Consider the following 18882-nt stretch of genomic DNA (forward strand, 5'->3'; position numbering starts at 1 on the left):
TTAAAGAAGCTCTTTTTTGGAAGGAGTCAGATTACTGCGTGCGGGGGAGGCAGAGGAACAGCTGCGAGCGAACCCCTGCTGCAGGAGCGGGTTTCAGGTTGTGTGTTTTACAGCTGCGCCAGAGGAACTCGGGGCTGGCTGCGAAATGCCGCTGGAGCCCGTGTGGTTCGCAGCTATTTCCAAACGTTCAGTCTAGCCCTCGGAGCTCTGAGCCGTGCTCCCTGGTTTCTCCCATCAGTTGTTAGCTCTTAGCACTGAAAATGTAGTTAGAAAACTTTTAGCCTTTTATACTTCTAACACGGCGTACTTTAAAATTATCATTGCACTTGACGGAATCGTACTTGGTCAACGAAGAAAACCGTTCCTGGAGCTCTGGTAGGGCTCAATCTGGTAGTCTCTGGTGACTTTTCTTACCGTATTCATAATGCATAGTGCTGATTGCTTACTTCTCTAGAAATCTATTAAGTACTTCTGAGCTTCCTTTAATTCCTCTTTTAATTACACGATTTAGGGGTTTGGGTTTTGTTTGTGTGCAGAGTAAAAAATGTCTGTGAGGGATTAGCTTTGCACTACATTTGATAGTCTATGGAAATAAATTTCCAATCATAAATACTTTCGAACTTCTGTTCAAAACAGGAACTGGTCTGAGCTGCACTCTCATTAAATAAACGCTTTGAATTCCTGATTTTATTTTTTTATTCCTTTACCCTCTTCTTCTGGCTTTGTAATGCTTTATTCTAAGCTGCAATCCAGCAGCAGATCAAGGAGGCTTAGGAAGAAACATCAGATGGTTTTGGTTAGTGTCCCTACCACTTGGAAAATAAACATGTTGGTACCATATGCTGCCCTGACTTTATTAAAAGAAATTTCCTCAAAATGGAAACAAGTTATATCAGTGTACTTGCTAGAACCGTAAGACTTAATAGGAGTCCTTTATAATTACTCTTTTTTTTCCTAATTATCAGATCACTGAGTAAGAAATCCCCTCCCCTGAACACAGTACAATATAAAATTATTAATTCCAGAGTCAGCAGGCTGGAAAGAGCACTATTGTGCCCAAGCAGATTTTCTTAAATAAAAAAAGGTTGTAATATTGTGTTTTAAAGTGCTTGTACTGTTGCAATTCTAAAATGTATGGATATTAAAACTCACAATTTTGCTGTAAGTTTTCAGTACTGAATTTCTGAATGTAGTCACTCTTTACTTGGCTTGGTGACTTCAGCAAGAGGGAGCCCAGGGCCTTGGACTCAGGTCTGAGGTTTGCAAAGGCAGTGTCTTTTCCTAACACTGCCCTGAATTTTCTGTTACCAAAACAACAAAAAATGTGACAGTTTAGGGACAAAACTTTGCAAGAGGAATGTAAGCTGGTGATTGGGTGGAAAAATACTGTTCTCTTGAGACAGGTTAAAAAATAAGCTTACTAAAAAACCTGTCCTGCCAAAACTGGTGGCTTTGACATTGCAACATTTGGCATTTGTTTGTTGTGCACTCCCATGGAAGCACTGATTACCTCAGTGGAAGTTTCTTTTTTTTGTAAACCTTTACCCATATTGAGTGGTCTCAATCTTGGTATATATTTATGGGCCTACATTACTAAAAAACAGCAGAAGTTTGTTAGCTACTAGTTAAAACTGTATATCTGAAAATATGCCAAAATATCCCCTCTCTTCTTTCATCTCATTTTTCTATACTTCTAAAAAATGTTAACATATTTGAAAGCAACTGGGAAGAAGTTATTCCAACCATATCAACTGAAATGTGTAAACAAAAATATCAAATGTGAAACGTGTGAAGACATGATGTCTACTAGATAATTAATATAAATTATTGCCTTGCATCAGCAAAATGTTGCTTGTTTAAAGAGCTACTAGACGTGAACAGCTGTAACTAATAAGAAAACATCATTCATTTGGTGTTAAAATGCTCCCTGATGTAAAAGGCACCAGGGGAAGCTGGTTGCCTATTTGACATGCCAGTGTCTTGTCTATGATATTTGAAAATTCTTTGTTGATTTGGTTGGCAAAAGCATTTTAATGTGACACCACTGAATTGCATGCCATTTAATTGCTTTATTAGGTCAGTGGAATTTGTCCTTTAGAAAATGTAGTGCCTTTTGAAGATGAAAATGCTTTTAAATGTTAGTATTACGTTATATAATTGATAAGTCAAGGTTTCTATGGAGCAGTAAAAATTAATAATATTGTGGAGTGAGTTTTTTTGGTTCTAATTCTGTAGATATTTGTACTTGCATATGCTTAATTTTAAGCATCCAGGTATTTCTTTTGGAATGACAGGGTCTGCTCTTAGGCTTAATGATAAGCCTACCTGTAAATGTTTTTGAAGTTGGGATTTATGTTTGCAAACTTCATGGGCTGAAGCTGTCATGTGTTTTCATACTGCCTGCTCTGTATTCTGCATGAGATAGTGTAGGTGGCTGATGGGACTGGGCTGCACCTTGGCACGTGTGGAGATGCCCCCAGCCCTGCTGCTGTGTTACAGGGGGTATCAGTGCTGTACCCGAGCTGGCTTTATCCTTGCAAGGTGCTCTGCAGTACCACAGGCGTGTCTTTTATTTCTGGAACACTTTGGTGCTACCAGAGATGTCAGTCCTTTATGTTCCCATAGATAGTTATTTCAGCTGATGTCAGTTTAGCAAGTAATTTGTGGGCTGGAACAGGAGTGGAATCTCTTGCAGAGTCTCCTGCTGAGCTCTGTGTTAGGTGGTGAGCACAAAAGCCAAAGTGTGCTGCTGTTTAATATAAAGTCAGATAACTTGTGAGCATACAAGATTTCAAATAGTTTTGCATTTTTTTCCATTAAAACAGCGGGAACTATTTTTGACATGGAAACTTGGGGTAACATAGCTCAATATTTGCAGTCTCATTTTTGCTTCAAGTAAGCAAGTTGATATTGCTCTGGAGTTGTGGCATGTTGTTAAGAATGTCTAGAATTTTCTTACTCTCATAACAATAAACCAGATAAAAATAGGGTAGGAAAGTAATTATTAGATTATAAATGAGTCAGATCAATGTTATATGGAAGGTAATTTTACCCAGGAGGAGTTGGTTCACTTTGGGCTGGAGTGATAGATGTTCTATTTTGCCTGGCTGTTTTTCTTTTGTTCTGCGGAGGGGAATCATTGAGTCATCACAGAATGGTTTGAGTAGAAAGGGACCTTACACATCATGTAGTTTCAGTCTCCCTAGGAAGGAACACCTGCCACTAGACCAGGTTCCTCAAAGCCTCATTTTGAAGGAGGTGATCTTTGAATATTAACTAGCTTTTTTAGGCTCTTCTTCCCTTGAGGACATTATCCCATGATGCTCAACCAAGTATATCCCTGGAGAGGCCAGTCTGCTCTTCTGGAGCCCAGGGTGCTGAGCCTGCTGTGCTCCCTGCTCACTGCCTTAAGGTTCTCAAATGCCACCATTCTAATGTCACTGCAGCCAAGGCTCCCCACTAGCTTCACATTCTGTACCAGACCCTCTCTCTTGGTGAGAGCAAGGTTCAGTGTAGCACCTCTTCTTGTTGGCTCTTCTGTCATTTGGAAGAGGAAGTGGTTTTGTATTTAATTGGAGAGATGTAACACATTTAACCATTTTTGATGGACTATACAAAGTTTTTCAGAAGAACCCTTGTTTGTAGAACAAAATGCAATTTGCTTAAGTAGTACATCCAATATATGAACTAATCCAGTTTTAAAATGGTGTAAATGGTAGTAATAAGTAGTTCTAGATAATGTAACGGAAGGAACTATGACTTACTCATCCTTTTTCTAGCAATAGAGTACAATGAAAAGTGATCCATGTTAAAGGAGAACCCATAAGTGTCCGGGCAAAGGGAGGCACCCAGTAGTTGCAGAAAGACAAACTAGGACCTTTGGGTTGTGGTGCCTGGAGCGGTGTAGTGCTGTCAGATATTATTCTGCACAGTGGGGGAAAATGAGCTACATGCTTCCTGCTTCTGCTTTGTACATTCCTTGCAGTGGGAGTGATTTTGAAGTGCGATACAGGCTGTGTTCCCCAGCCCCCAAGATCACACTACCACTGCGTGTTCCCATGACCTTCTCCAAAGAGGTTGCACAAGCCCAGTGGAACATGTTGGGATGCCTGTGTTGTACGTTCCCAGGGGCTGGCTCTTTAGAAGACAATTGGGAGAAGGCACAGTTTATTATTGGGTTCAAGTCAGTGTTCTTAAATGCTGACATTTATATTGACTTGCAGTTGTACTCATTGTGGAGATTTTTGTTATCTTTTGTTTTCTTCACATGCAATTTTTGCTTGAATCTGAGCTCTCTGCCACAGACAACCCTCTCTTACTGCAGTATCATTGTCAAAAACTGTGACCTCAAAGGACCAAAGAATACCTGTGATGGAGGAGTTTAAGCTCTTAACTTCCTGTGGCCTTCTTTGTTCTTCAGATTGGTGCTAATTCTTGTTTCAGGGTTCATAGATAGGAAGAAGAAAGCTGATACAGCAGGCATTTTTTGGCACAACAGAAGAAAATTGAAATTCAACCAAAGCTGATGGAGGCTGACTTGTGTACCAAAACCAGTTTGTGGAAAGCAATTTTCTGTGATTGCTGTCTTGTGCTAGGACAAACTGTTGTGTTCTGCCACAGGAATGTTATGTTTGCTCTGAAAGGCTTTGAAAGGACCAATCCAGGAGCCTTTTATTATTATACAAAGCAGCATTTCAGAATCCAGGTGTTGTGATTTTTCTGGACATTAAGGTTTGGTTGGCATTCCTGAACAAGATCTTAATTTAAAAAAGCAAACAAAAAAAAAAGCTTGGCTGGTATCAGTGAGCCACCTTTGTTGGTGTATTTTACTTTGTCATGAAGTGGAAGCACTTTTGTCTATGTATCTCATAGTCCCGAGATGAAATGAGCTGTGTCATAGTGGGAGTAGAATGGAGCCTGTGGTGGGAGTTTCTGTGGCTATGGCCACGTCATCCAAATAATTCCTCTAACTGACCAGCAAAACCAAAACGCCAAGAAGAAAGCCAATAACCCCTACAAGGCTCTTAAGCTGACCACGTCCTGACTTCAACACAGCTGGTTCTGCCAGTGCCATCAGTAACAACCTGCACAGAGCAGCACATTCAAAGTCCATGTGAGGGCCAAGTAGCCTCCATCCTAGAGCAAGTCATATTTCAAGGAGCAAGCTGGAGACCTTAATGTCTGGATGTACTTCATGGATAGTGCACTGAATGATAGATTAAATATTTAAGTATGCATCTTATTAAGTGGCCTCTACATATTTGGAAGTTAAAAGTTACAGAAAATACCCAAACCAGTTACTACTGTAGTCGGTTCATGCAGAGAATTCTTTATTGTTAATTCCAAGTTCATGCATTTATTTACCAATGGCACACCCTTCTTTTTCCTCCCTCTTCTTACTGGATCTATTGCCCTGGTCCATGTCATTTTTCTCTTGCATTGCTTTTTTTTAAATCGAGTTGTTTAACACTCATTCTGTTTATAACCAGAATGAATTAACCATGAGTGAAAGCTGGTCAATGCATCACAAGACCATATAGATCCTGATGTGTTGTGTAAGCATTCTGATCATGTTGGAGAGTTTGCCATGAGCCCTGTCCTGATTGAACAGCTCTGAGTACCCTTGGCACAGTGCACGTGCACCCCAGGGGCTACCCCAACTCTGAACTGAAGTAACTTGTTTTTTAAACTTCTCAAAAAACATTTTCAGTCAAGCTTCTTCCGGAGCAGGTTGATGAGGGTTTCCTTCTGTCTGGCCTCTTTTTCCTGTTTTTTAGGTCTTGTTTGTTCTAGAGCAGTTTTCTCAGCATTTTATTGTCATTGACAGAAGCTAATGAAGGCTCACCAAGTTCCTGCCTTTATGTTAATTAAAAATTAGTACCAGTCAATTCCTGGTCTATTTTTACAATTAGTCTATTGCTAAACTGTCGTTTCTGCTTCATATGAATATTGAGGGTTTAAAATTCACTGGGTTTCCTGCCTAGTATTAAACCAGTATTGAATGCCTTCAGATTTTGGGTTTGCTTCCTAACTATTTTAATCCCTTTTAGATGTTAAAGGTAAGGCTAGACTCATTCAGATTCGATTAGGCTAAAAATACTTGTGGATCTGCCATGCATTTCATGCAGATATCTTAAAACTGTGTGTAAGTTAGGTCTGTACATGTACATAAGAAAGCTTCATAAGAATTCAGTGACAGCTCCCAAATGTTTCTTTTTTTGAAATCACCAATAAAAAAGGTATCTTTCTACTTTGTATGCCAAAGTAAGTACTCTTCATTCCTGCTATCAAGGGGTTTGCTTAGCATGTCTGTTCAGCGCTGGTACTTTTATATTCTGTAGCTGGAAGGAACATGAACTGAATTGGACTTCACCACATGCACAGCAGCAAATATATGTATCATAGTGTATTTATACAGTGTTGGAATGATCCTGCATAAAAATCTATAAGGATTTAGTTGTGAGGAGGGTTTTTTTCCCACTTGGAAATCCATTTTGACTGTAGCTGCTGACTTTCTATTGAATGTGGTTCTCCTGCTTTTTTGCAGGGAAAATAACTTTGCGGTGAAGCAAAAGTGAAGGTGATTCAGTGGTGGTAAAAAGGAGAATCAGCAGCACAGCTTGTCTGAGCACTTGACCTGAGCTGTCTTGCCGTGTAAGCAGAAAAAGAGAATCTGTGGGAAAATTAACACTAAAGTGAGTGGTAACACAAGATTTTGGGTTACTGGAGTGTGAAATGAAAACTGTTAACAGTCCTTTCTTCTGCATTAAGGGATGTGTGCCATTGACCAGAGAAATGCTGTAGAAGTGTAATGCTTTGCTAACTCACATTTTGGAAAGTTTGGAAAGCTGTGAAGTTAGGAAACGTTCTGAAGTGTTGTGCTGTTACGAAGCTGAAGATACTTGACTAAGAAATTTTGGGTACAGCTTGACTTGCTTCTTTGCCTTCTACAAACAATCACATGTGAGTTTCACAACAGGTGAAGCCTTTAAGTAAGCCTCAAATTCAGCGAAGGCAATTTATTTCACACAGTAATGTCAACACTCTGCCGAGATTTTTATTTTTGCCTCAGATTGTCAAAGAGGAGAGAGTTACATTTTAGCTGATACTGACTTTGAGGATAAAGAGCGTGGTTTGTTCTGAAGTGTTCCTATAGGCGAGTCTGTCTATACCTGAAAACCTGCTAAGCAGATTAAGCTGATATGCAGGAGAGAAGGGACTTCACTACAATGCACCCATGTGTGTTAGGAGCAATTGCTATCCTGTATATATAATTTTTCAGGTGATCTATCACACGTTGAGTCCTATTTTGCCATCCCTGTAGCTTGACAATACAATTGAATCCACAGCAGTGACTCTGTAGGGCTCTCTATGGGCATGAGAGTCCTTTTGCCTGCTTCTGCTCCCAAGGAAGTCACTGAATTCAGCACAGTTATGATGACATGATTACAACAGAGCATCCCTGATGGACTTTCTTTGCTAAGGCTCAATCTAATGGCTTGTGCAGATCTGATTAACATTCTGCTTGTCATTGAACTTTACATGCATGTGTATATATATAAAATTAATTTCTGTATGTGAAGAAGTAAAACAACGTAAAAAGGGAAAAAAACAAACCCTGTACTTTCTCTTTTCTTTTTTTCTTTTCAGATCTTAGAAGCCCTGCCAGATTTAGCTCTAACATTAGGTATTTTTATGGAAGAATGGAACAGAGGTACAAATTGATGCATGCAAAGCCATGACATTAGTGAAAGACATTATAGGAATATGATCTAGGATGTTTTTACCAATTTAATTATTGTTCAGTTCTATAGTTTTTACTTTTCCATTGTGAAGTAAATAGTCTTCTGATGCTGTCAGCAGTTACAGCAGTGAGGAACTTCAATCATGCACTGTTTAAATAGAAGAGCAGTACTGTTAATTGTCAACACTGATTATAGAAAATGTCAGGAACAGTTTACGGGTTTCGTTGTGGGGATTTTCATATAAATTGCCACACCAAAACTTCAGAACACAGTAAATGGGTGATGGAAAAAGAGCAACCTTTGTAAGATAAAAGGAGTTATTTTCTTAATTTTCCAGCTGATGAGTAAACATGAAAGGAAAGACACCAAATTGCTTTTACTATCATGGTATATTTTTCTTAGTCCGCAGGTTGTTCTGTCCTTTTTTTAATATTAAACTTAGTTTTTTGAAATAAAATTATCATGCTTCTCAAATTTGAAATAAATTGGAAGCAATTAATATGTGAAATAATCAAGCAGTCATCTAATCAGAGTTAAAACTGTATGTAAATATATTTACATATTTATCTATAAAATTGCATTTAAGTATAGTGACAACAGCCTTTATTAGAAAAAGTGCTCTGATTTAACATGAATTGACAAGGATTGGGATTTAATAATGAATTAATTACTGTTTCCTGTTTGAGGGGGAATATATTTTCCCCAAAGATTCTGCTTTTAGTACTACATCTTTTTCCCCAGATGTTCTCAAATACATTCTGCATTGTTTTAAAACAACTCTAATCTTTAATACGATTATCTGTAAATTTCCTTTGTTTACTGAGGGATTTTTTCAGATTATCAAATATTTTTATATACAAATCCTACTTTCCTTGGTGCATACCGTAACTCTCCCTTGCACGCCCAAGGCAGTGCCCTAAATGAAACCAACTGACATCAATTATTGATGATTACTCTGCCTGCTGGGAAGTGAAATCAAGTCTCAATTCAGGATTTGTTTCAAACACAGGGTAATGAGAGCAGGTGCAGGGAGACACTGGAGTGTGTGCATTGATTTGCAGTGTAAGCATAGGCAGGTGACTTACAAGTACGTGGGATTGGGAAGAGAAAATGGTTACAGCCAGAGTTGTCATTCCTTCTGGAGAACTTGGGTGGTGTATTTTCCTGGTACCAACACACCAAAATGAGAGGAGCTTTTCTTTCTCATCATGGTGGTAACGTTGCAATACATTACATTGTTAAGTGTGATAGGACTTAACAGGCGGGCAGAGCCCCTCTGTCCCTCATCATCCCACCTAAATATGGCCTGATTTGATTTGCTGTGACTCCATCAGGCTTCACAAGCTGTAACTGTACTCCCTATTTCTCATGCACCAATAACTGTCTTTCAGTGGGGTTTCCTAAGTGTGAAATCAAGTAACATAACAGTGAAAGTGTGCTTAAGCATCCTTTATGCCACTCCCTTTTGTGTCTGTCCTTTGTGTGAGATTGAGTTGCCGGGGGAAGCTTCAGAACAGAAACCAGCAACTGAGTTACAACGTAGGTTCAGGAGAAGTGAGGGAAAATTGAAAGGCAATGGATAAGGTAAAGCATGGCACTTCTGAGTTTTGTAGATTACCTCCATGTAATTTACCTCCATGTAATTGTAGGCATTGTTTACATGTAATTTTTGACATCGTCTTTATAATGCAACAGTTGCAGCAACTACATCATTAGTAAAATCCTTATTGATTGTGAGGTTTAGAAGAAGCTGGAAGTACTGCCTGAGCTACAAGAGAGCTTAGAGACAGCTGAAAACTGTGTTATCTTTTAGGGGAAAATAAGTCTGCTTGATTTGTTTCCTGGAGGACAAAGTAATGAGTGAGGATTTGGATCCAGCCAGATTTCCCCCACTGCAACTTCTTTCCAGTGGGCCTGCCTGGGTTCCCCTGTAAAGCATTCACTCTTGCATGTTGTTTTGGTAAGCTGTTTTCAGGCTTTCAGAACAAGTGAAAAAATAAGGGAAATACGCATTGTTTTCAAAACCCAGTGTGGAATTTCTTGGGACAGAGCAAACTGTGCCGAAACATAAGCATTTTTCATGTTTGAGGTTGTCAGAATCTGTTGTAGAAAAAAAGGTCAGATATCAATACAAGAGTCTGATATTTCCCATCAGGACTGCCCCTCCATTTTCTGGATTCAGGAGGTCCAACCAAATGTTAGGCAGGAGACAGAAGTAAGCGAAAAAGGATGCATCTTCAAAGGACAAAGCAGTGCAGTGAGAGCATCCCTTGTTGGCAAAAGCCTGAGTAAGCAGGTGGGGCTGGCAGTGTGCCCTGAAGGTTAATGCAGTCGGTCACCAAGCTGGAGGGGAAGGTGAAGCCCTCACTTCTGCTCAGCTTCTCAAGAAAGGTCTTCTGAGCAGGCTTCTGACTGCTGCCTCTCATTTCACCTTGGGTGCTGGGAGAGAGAAATGGTAGCTAGGACCGAGACAGTGAAAGGCTAAAAAAAGCCCACTCAAAAATCAATGTATATAGTATTGATGGCATTTAGAACTGTGTTGGTTTCTTTCTTTGGTGAGCTCCGAGCAGCAGCAGGGCCAGCATTTCCTTTCTTCTGCAGCTGAGCTGCCCCAGTGGGCTCAGGGGCTGCTGTCTACCCACCCAACCAGCCCAGCTGCCTGTTGTGCTGGCTGGGGTTTTATGGTACCCCTGAGGCTATTCCTGGATGCCAAATCTGTATTAGAGAAATATTTTTTTTAGTGCTAATGCAGGAGCAGTCTAGCTGAGCACAGACAGCAGTATTGTTAATTTTCCAGGCTGTTACTATCTTACTCTCAGCCGTCCCTAGACATCCTCACTATTTTATGTTTCCTCTCTAATGGCATGAGCCAGGATGTCATAATATTCAAAATCAAATGTACCAGAAAATATAATAAATTAGAGTTGGGCTAGCAGAGTAATTGAAGAATAAACTGAATTTAAACCGAACAGGATTGTGTTATGAACTGATTGCTATTCACAAAATGCACCAGAGGAGTGTGACTTCATGTAGATTTACTATTCATGGCAGCATTTCCTAGATGGCTATTGGCAATAAAGAAATGAAAACGGTGTGAACTTTTGGGTTAGTACCAGAACATAATAATGCAGTAAAGGAAAAGTACCGTTCTCGTTACACTGCAAAGTGATTCTGGAAGAAAAATTTTCCTGTGTTTTATTTATTTATTTAAGATGTTTACATGCATTTAGAAATCCTTGAGTTTATAAAAAGGGAATACAGGCCTTGGCATGGAAATTACTGATTTTTTTCCCCAACTCTTAATGTAATTCTGTTGTGAGAAACTACTTAGGAAATGTAGCAGTAGAGTGGATTCCCCTCAGTTCTGAAAATAGAGTTCAAGGACATTTGATGTCCTTAAGGAATTTTAAAGTTGTTTGCCCAGACAGTTTTACAGCAGATAGTCTGTATTTTTCTTTGAGTAGAATTTTCTATTTCACTAAAACCAGGTAATGTACATACATAAGACATTTTAAAAATAACCCTTCAGCTGTGATGCTAGTAGAGGTGTAGGGAGATGGCATAAAATCTGTATTTGTGAGCTACAAGTTATCTGAGCTGAGCCCTGTGTTTTTCTGTTCTCTTGAAATGCGAGATGATACAGAGCTAGTGAAAGGCACCCTGAGGGTTGCTGGTACAGCCAGAAGCCATGGGAAAGCCTGTGCAAGTGGAAGCAGTCAGCAGCAGGTACTTGCTAAAACATAGCAAATGCTGTCTGAGCTGCTAGGTTTAGGAATCTGCGTGGGTTGTGGGAGAGCCAGCCCTGTGCTGAGCAGGCCTGTTGATGTTGAGGTAGTCAAACTGCTGGTGTGCAGAGGAACTGAAAAACCACGCTGGAAAATACTTTATTTTCTATTTATTCTAATTTTGAGAATGCAAAAGAAATTTTGGAAGGATGAGATTTTGGGGGATTATGATCCAAGCTCAAGGCAAGACTCATCTGCTTTCAGAATTATGTGCTGTGGTGGAATACCAGCAAATGGAAGGGCTGTTCAGTGGTAGAAATTGAACAAGCCTTTGGTGGCAGTGGGGACAAATGAGAAAAAAGCAATATTACTGCACAAAAAGAATTAATTTTGTAATTATAAGCAATATGATTTGTTTAATTGAGCTCTTCTAAGTTTAAAGGTTTAAGCTGTGTTTAAATGTGAAATTGTATTATTTATTTTCATTATTCTTGTAAAATTTAAATAAGGTTCTCTACCAGGAATGGTAATGAAATCCATTTGATTTTTTAACTAATACTACAGAATGGTAAAAAAAAACCCAGCAGCTCTTGCGAGTTAAATACTTGAATATATACAGTAAGGTTTAGCATTATTAAACTAATTCAAAATGCTGTTAAATCCCTTGATTTAAATTACTTCACTGTGCCATGACCTGATGGAATTAGAAATTAATCTAGAAGATGCAATTAATAGACTACTTATATCTCTCACTTAATACTTAAAATTAATTATTTTTCTATGTGTATTTTGATCACTTAATAAGTTATTTCCTTGCATCCATCCCATATCCCATAGAAGTAGGCTGAGGGATCACCCCAGGAGGGAGGATGGACAGTTGCTCTCTGTCCTTCTGGGCTGACTGGGGAAATACTGAGGGCCAGTTTCATAAACAAGCTGCCAACAACCTTGGCTCTCTTCAAACTTGTGTAGGAGAGAACTTGGGAGAATGCTGTTATAAAGGAAAAAATAATCTTCCTAGCAGTAGGGGGGAAATCAGCAGCGTTTAACCCACTTAAAAAGAAACAGGCAGTGCAGGAATTCCTGCAGGAAGGTTTTGAGGAAGGTAGCCTTCAAGATCTGGTATTTCTGCTTGCTGCAATGGGGAGTTCTGATATTTTGTGAAAAATTAAGAGCTCTTTTGTGTAAGTGAGGACTCCCTGTTACTTTCCATCTGTCCTGCATCCCAGGTGACTTTTGGTGAGTTAACAAAACACTACTTATCTTTGAGAGCTTTCCCCAGTGGAGCACAACACTTGTAACAAGTGTTGTCTGATTAAGGTTTTTTCTAGCTGTGGTCAGTCTCTTTCCTAATGCTTCTTACCTTGTTAACTTAGCACAAGGAATCTGTGTACTGTGGGTGGGCTCTTACTGCAGGTAAGACCACTGGAGAAACTTTGAGTGCGGTTGTTAGGGAGAAATATGATAGGTAAATGGAGTTCTTTCAGAGACTTGTGGAGCATGATTTTCTTTCAAAATATGCTGGTGGCATGGAAGAAGGTAATTATTTCTGATAAAGTTCATTTCAGTAGTAAACATTAGAAACAACTCAGTTTGAGCAGTTCAGATTGTTTTGGAAGCTGCAGGCGGTTGAATGATGTATTAGAATTCAAGCAGTATATTTTTATAACATTTAGAAGCAGAAAATCTAAACTGTTTTCAGAGGGTGAATGCATCCTGGAAACATGCAGCAGTTACCATGATTAACCATTGGAAAACACTGTTTTTTGTGCTCAATCCTGTAGTAATGTGCCCAAAAGTCCTTGGAGGACCAAAAGGACTAGTAACAAGGAACCCAAAGGTGCTGTAGCTGGGGTGTGGGGCACAGGCAGTACCTGGGACCTGCCAGTTCCTGATGTGAATGCTTTCAGTTAACCCGTGAAAGCTGGAAGGACTTTGAAAAGAAAAAAGTTTAGAAAAAAATATTAGAGGGTGCTTTATGGTACTTAAGAACTCTTCTTTCCTCATCTGATTGGTAAGTAAACCACAGTACATAAATGTAATGGAAGCTTTCATAATTTAAAAAAGATGTTTATATAGGTGGTGGCATCACTGATGGGCAGCTAATCCAGTTAGGTATGGCTGGTGATGGTTTGCTACAGACTGAGCAAATATCATAAATACCTAATGATGGGAAACCCTCAGGAACAGTCAACATGACCAGCTAGTACCACTAGGTAAAGATTTCACTCTTGGATCCAGAATTGCAGAAGTGTGTATTTAATGTGTACACGTGACCTAATCAATTCAGGTAGTTCCGTTGTGCAGTGATGCTGTTGGGATCAACATTTAATGCTGCAATTTCTGTTGAGGAATGCTTTTTGTATTAGGTGGGCAGGGCGACAATGTTATGTAAAGTCATTGATGTCATTGCATGGCACCTGATAAAGCAGATAGGTGGGATGAGAGATCTGAGGCTGATGTGCAAGACATCCATCCTTGTACACCCTGCTGCTGGAGTGGTGTTGGACTGCTGAGGATCATTGTATGGTATGTTGTTGAATCCTTTAGGGAAAGCCTCTTAAAAGTCTGGCAAGTCAGCTTTGCCATGGAGACTTTCATGCCTGAAGAATCTTTTCAGTCTGTTATTTTAAATAATGTATGCCCCAAAGCAAGTATAAGTCATAAAATCAGAAAATACCAGTGTGGAAGGGACCTCAAGGATCATTGGTCCAACCCTTCTCGACAAAAGCACAGGCCAGACAAGAGGGTGCAGCACCTTCTTCAGATGCATCTTGAAAGTGTCCAGCATTTGGGAATCCATCATTTCCCTTGGGACATTATTCCAATGGCTGATTGTTCTCATTGTGAAAAACATTCCTTTTGTGTCCAATCAGAATCTTCACAGAGATAACTTGTACTCATAAGCCCTCATATTTTCCATGTGTCTCCTTGTAGAATAGGAGTCTGCACCTTCATTGTACCCACCCTCTAAATACTGGAACATGTTGATAAAGTCTCCCCTAAGCCTTTCCTCAAGGCTGAGCAGTTTTCTCAGCCTCTCCTCATATAGCAGACTTTCCACTCCTTTGATCATCTTTCCCCTCTCTGGGCCTTCTCCAGTTTCTCTACATCTCTTTTGAATACTTCTAAGTGTATCTATTAGATAGGGAGATGAACAGCTCATAAATTCAGATGTTGCTCTGTTTCATGTTCAGTCAAATAGACTTTGATGGTCTTAATGTAGCAGCACAAAGGCATTTTGAGTTTTGTGAATGTGAAAAAGAATATTAATTCCAGCTTTATCCCTGAAAAGTTCAATGAAAAAAACAGGGAAGAGCCTTTTACATGTTTCACTGTGTTCTTTTCCTACCTTGGTAAGAGCTGCTTCTCTTTTTCCTTTACAAAGGATGTAGTAGCTGAAAGGAAACTTTCTTCATGTGAAAGAAAAGAAAATGAGAAAATGAGTTTAGAAGATCATCAGCAGAAATATTTCATGGGGCTCACAGAGGGTCTCTTTGTGCAAAGATGGGAGAACTGCAGATATGAACTAAGTCCCTGAATGAGGCAATAGTTTGTTTGAAATGGCATACCAGTAAAATTCTTTTTTTTTTCCTCTCACCTCTTCCACATTTCTGAAGAGAGTGTAGAAATAGCCCATCAGAAAAGTTCATAAAGGTTAAAACCTTTGTGATTGTCAGTGACTTAGAGATTATTGGGTAAAGGCATTAAATAAGTGAAGTATACAGTGGCTGTATTGTGGGCAGTATGTTTTTCTGTTTCACCTTACAAAGTTAAAATGTCATGAGTTGAAAATGTGTTTCCTCATATTTATGCACAACATAGACCAGCACAATTGCTCAGCTAAATAAACAGGACATTTTCAATTATAAGGTGCCATTACCTTTGTGTGTTCTTGTCATTTATGAAATCAGTGGGTGGTTAATTAAATTGCTCCTTTGGACTCTCCTGAAGGCTGTGTATTAATTATATTTTAGTGGTGGTGTGCACATTTCTCAGCTTTTTAATGAGGGTAAAAATTGTTTACCTCTTCCTTTGTGAATGCTTTTTTTTAGGTTGGTATAATATGGTAGGCTGTGGTAGGTTTTTCTTTCTTTCCTGTAAATCTCTTTATTCAGCTGCTCTTTGCAATCATGTGGCATGCCTTAGTGTAAATGAAATCTTAAAACGTTAAATTTCATGTTGCAAAGTACTACTGAAGCTGCAGAGTCTGTGTGTTAAACTCCACGTTGTTGGAGGGAACAGGTTCAACACTCAGGTGAACAGGCTCCCTTCAGCCACTCAGGTCTTTTGAAGACATGGCTTCTGAAAGCAGTTCTGGGGCTCACAGCCAGAATTCTTGTTCAGCCTGTTTGGCTGAGCGGGCAGATTTTGGCTGTCCTCCTCCTTTCCTCCATAGAAGGAGCAGCACTGATGCTTGTGAGGGCAGAGGGAGGCTTGTGGCAGCAGCGCTGGGTTGGGGAGCAGCTGTTGTGTGGCAGGGTAAGATCTCTGCTTGCACCCCCTTCCTTTGCTGTGTGATGTTTCACCATGCTGTTCCATACAGCCGAGATCCTCGTGGTAAGAATTGTGCTGTCTTAGCAAATGCCTTTTCCAGCTATGACTTTAATTAATTGCATGTGCTGAAGGAAGCCCACGTAGGTGTAGTGCTGGTGTGCTCACAGAGGAACACAGTAGCTGGGATTGGTTTGTATTGGTTCTTCAGCTGAAATGGAGCATTACAAGTAGGTGTAAAAACCCAAAGAAAACACTGCTAGCCTAGTATAACTATTATTGACATTGTCATTTTAAGGCTGTTGGAAATGTCTCTAGCAGAGGTCAAAAGTTTTCTTAGTACTATGTCTTTGAAATACCATCACAGGTTTTATCTCATGGGAAGGAGCAGAATGGGCCTCACTACTGACTGGACAATTTATTTAACTGGTCTCATCTAGACCATGCAGCTCTTCCGTGAAGCAGAACGACATCAGTCCTCTTCATTATGCTGTTTATCCAAGCCTGTTTGTTTAAAGCCACACCAAGCCAAGAAGAAGCAGGAAAAACAGATTTGTTGCTTTTTCATAGGGATGATTTACTTTGCAGTGATATTTTCTCAAGTGGAGGATATTATAAAGGCCACCCTGAAGTCTTCTGAAGTATCCACTGAGACCTAAAACTGAACCCTTTGCTGCTGGAGAATGCTCTTCTACTGCTCATTTATCATGGTGTTTGTAGATTTGGAGGGGTTTTTTTTCATCCACTTCATGGAACTAAGCGAAGGAAGAGGACAGTCTTTAGGGATATGGTGGTTATCACATTTAGCTGGTTGTCGACTCTCCTGTATGTAATTTGTGTAATGTCCAGTATAAGGGAAAAATAATACTAAAGTATTCAGTTTGTAAGTGGAGTTACTAGACTTTCTAAAAGCTGCTGTGGAAGATAGTTGTTTGTAATTTGTGACTCTACAAATAAGCATGATTTTATAGTATTCAAAAAGCCAGAAACTTAGTTAATTTGAAAGAAAACCATAACAGTATTTCCCCTCCTTTTTTAATCAACAAAAGTAAAGCAATTTCAGGATGTAAAACGGACTTTATGCATTGAATACACCTCTAGTATTGCAATACTGAATTATATATGAAAATTGAAACTTTTTCAGAAAGTATGTGCACTTTTGAGAATAGTTTCAGTGTTCCACTTTAATTTTCTTCTTTAAAAAAGCAGAATTTTCTCAAATAGAGGAGTGGAAGAAGGAAGAAGAATGTTACATAATCCGCTTGGTTGTTTTTCTTGCAAACATTGTGTTGCTTTACATAATATTTATGGCATACAGCATGATAGGGAGTCGAAATATCCCATCTGTGTTGTAAAGCCACTGTACACATGGAGTTACTGTAAGGATTCCTGCACAGATCATCCCCGAATTTTGTGGAGTATGCTTACAAAACTGTGAGGTGCTATGGGGAGTAGCAAGGTTTCATTATGCATTCACGAGAAATGGCTGGCAACATTTTAGCCTGCAGTTAATTTTAATGTTAAGTTTAGGTTTTGAAAAGGATGCGGTGTAAGAGAGTGCCTGCAGATCTTCTACACTGGCTCCTGCTCGGGTTAGTATTTGCTGAGCCACAGCTGTGTGGGCTTCACTCATATTCGTGTGAGGTTAGGTGATTAATTTACTGCTTTAAGGAAATCAAACCCTGAGAGCTGCTGAGTGGCTTTAGGAGGAACTGGTCCTGTTTTAATTACCCTCTGGTGAATTAATTTCTGTATACCAGCATGCCGATAGCCTTTTTCCTTGGAGTTCCCTGTTACCGTGTGATATCCCCTCCTCCAAGAGATCAACAGTATGTTCTTCTTTCCTGTAGAGCAGGTGTTCTGTGTTGCCTTCGCTGGGATGGAAGGCTAAGAAATGTAGACTAAAAAGGTGATGAAGGGAAGGGGCTGTTGTGCTCTGTGTTGCAGGTTTTGTAACAGATCCTGGGTTCCGGCTGCCAAGGAATCATACCAGGGTGTTTCCAGGGCTCTGCTCGGCATTTTAAGGATGCTCCTCTTCAGAGGCTGGGCGCCGAGTCCTTAACTGCAGGTTAGACCCTGTGATGAGAATGACAAACAAGAAATGAGGGGGATGCTTTTGATTCAGCTGGTTTCAAATGCATAGGCTATTCATACATGAAGAGGAAAGTGAGTCTGTTTTAAATTAGCTGGTTTGTGCTTTTTGCTTTTTTTTTTTTAATTTCTTTTTCCTAGGCTTTTTTCTAAATTATGTGGTTCTCTGGTATTTTGGATTTTTTAACAGGCTGGTGCTTTGCAAAATGTTGTAGTCAGGACCTAGATTTCACTTTTCTAAATACAAAGTCTCTTTCTGATGATTTGTATGTATGTGTGTGAATTTTTAAATATTAAAGAAATTACAGCTATGCACTGTTGTAAAATTCAATTTTAAAAACAGATTTCATGCATTATGTGAGATAATACAAAGATACAGAGTATCTTTTTTGTTAGAATGTGAGAAGAAGTGAAATAAAATGAAACATTTATGCAGATATAAGCAGAAGTCTGTGTACCTTCTGCATGAAATTAAACCAATGTCCTCCTTTCTCATGGCTATTTGTATTATTTATAATTGCATGAGATGTGTATCGAGAGGGTGGCTGGGAAATAAGATCTTAAATGTGAAAGCTCTTTGGTCTCCTAGGATACGTATGTAGTAATAGTTGTACAGTTATCCATAAGGTTTTCCATTGGGCATCCTAGAAAACTTACAGGTAGCCTTTATTAACCACCTTGCAAAAAAAAGGTTGTTCATTTTGCTACGCACTTTGCAGAGCGTGCAAACTTTAAGTAACACAAGTCCCTTGATTAAGACTTTTTAAAAAATTAGTAAGGGATGACATGCTTCTGAAAAACAAAATGAGAAACTAAAGATCATTCAG

At 39.4% G+C, this 18882-nt stretch overlaps 1 protein-coding gene across 1 annotated transcript in view; it reads left to right on the plus strand.

The window, feature by feature from the left end:
* Positions 1 to 18882, plus strand: part of LNX2 (ligand of numb-protein X 2) — a 59195-nt gene that overhangs the window by 524 nt on the left and 39789 nt on the right. The window lies entirely within an intron of this gene.

Source organism: Camarhynchus parvulus, chromosome 1 (genome assembly GCF_901933205.1).
Source record: "Camarhynchus parvulus chromosome 1, STF_HiC, whole genome shotgun sequence".
NCBI lineage: Eukaryota > Metazoa > Chordata > Aves > Passeriformes > Thraupidae > Camarhynchus > Camarhynchus parvulus.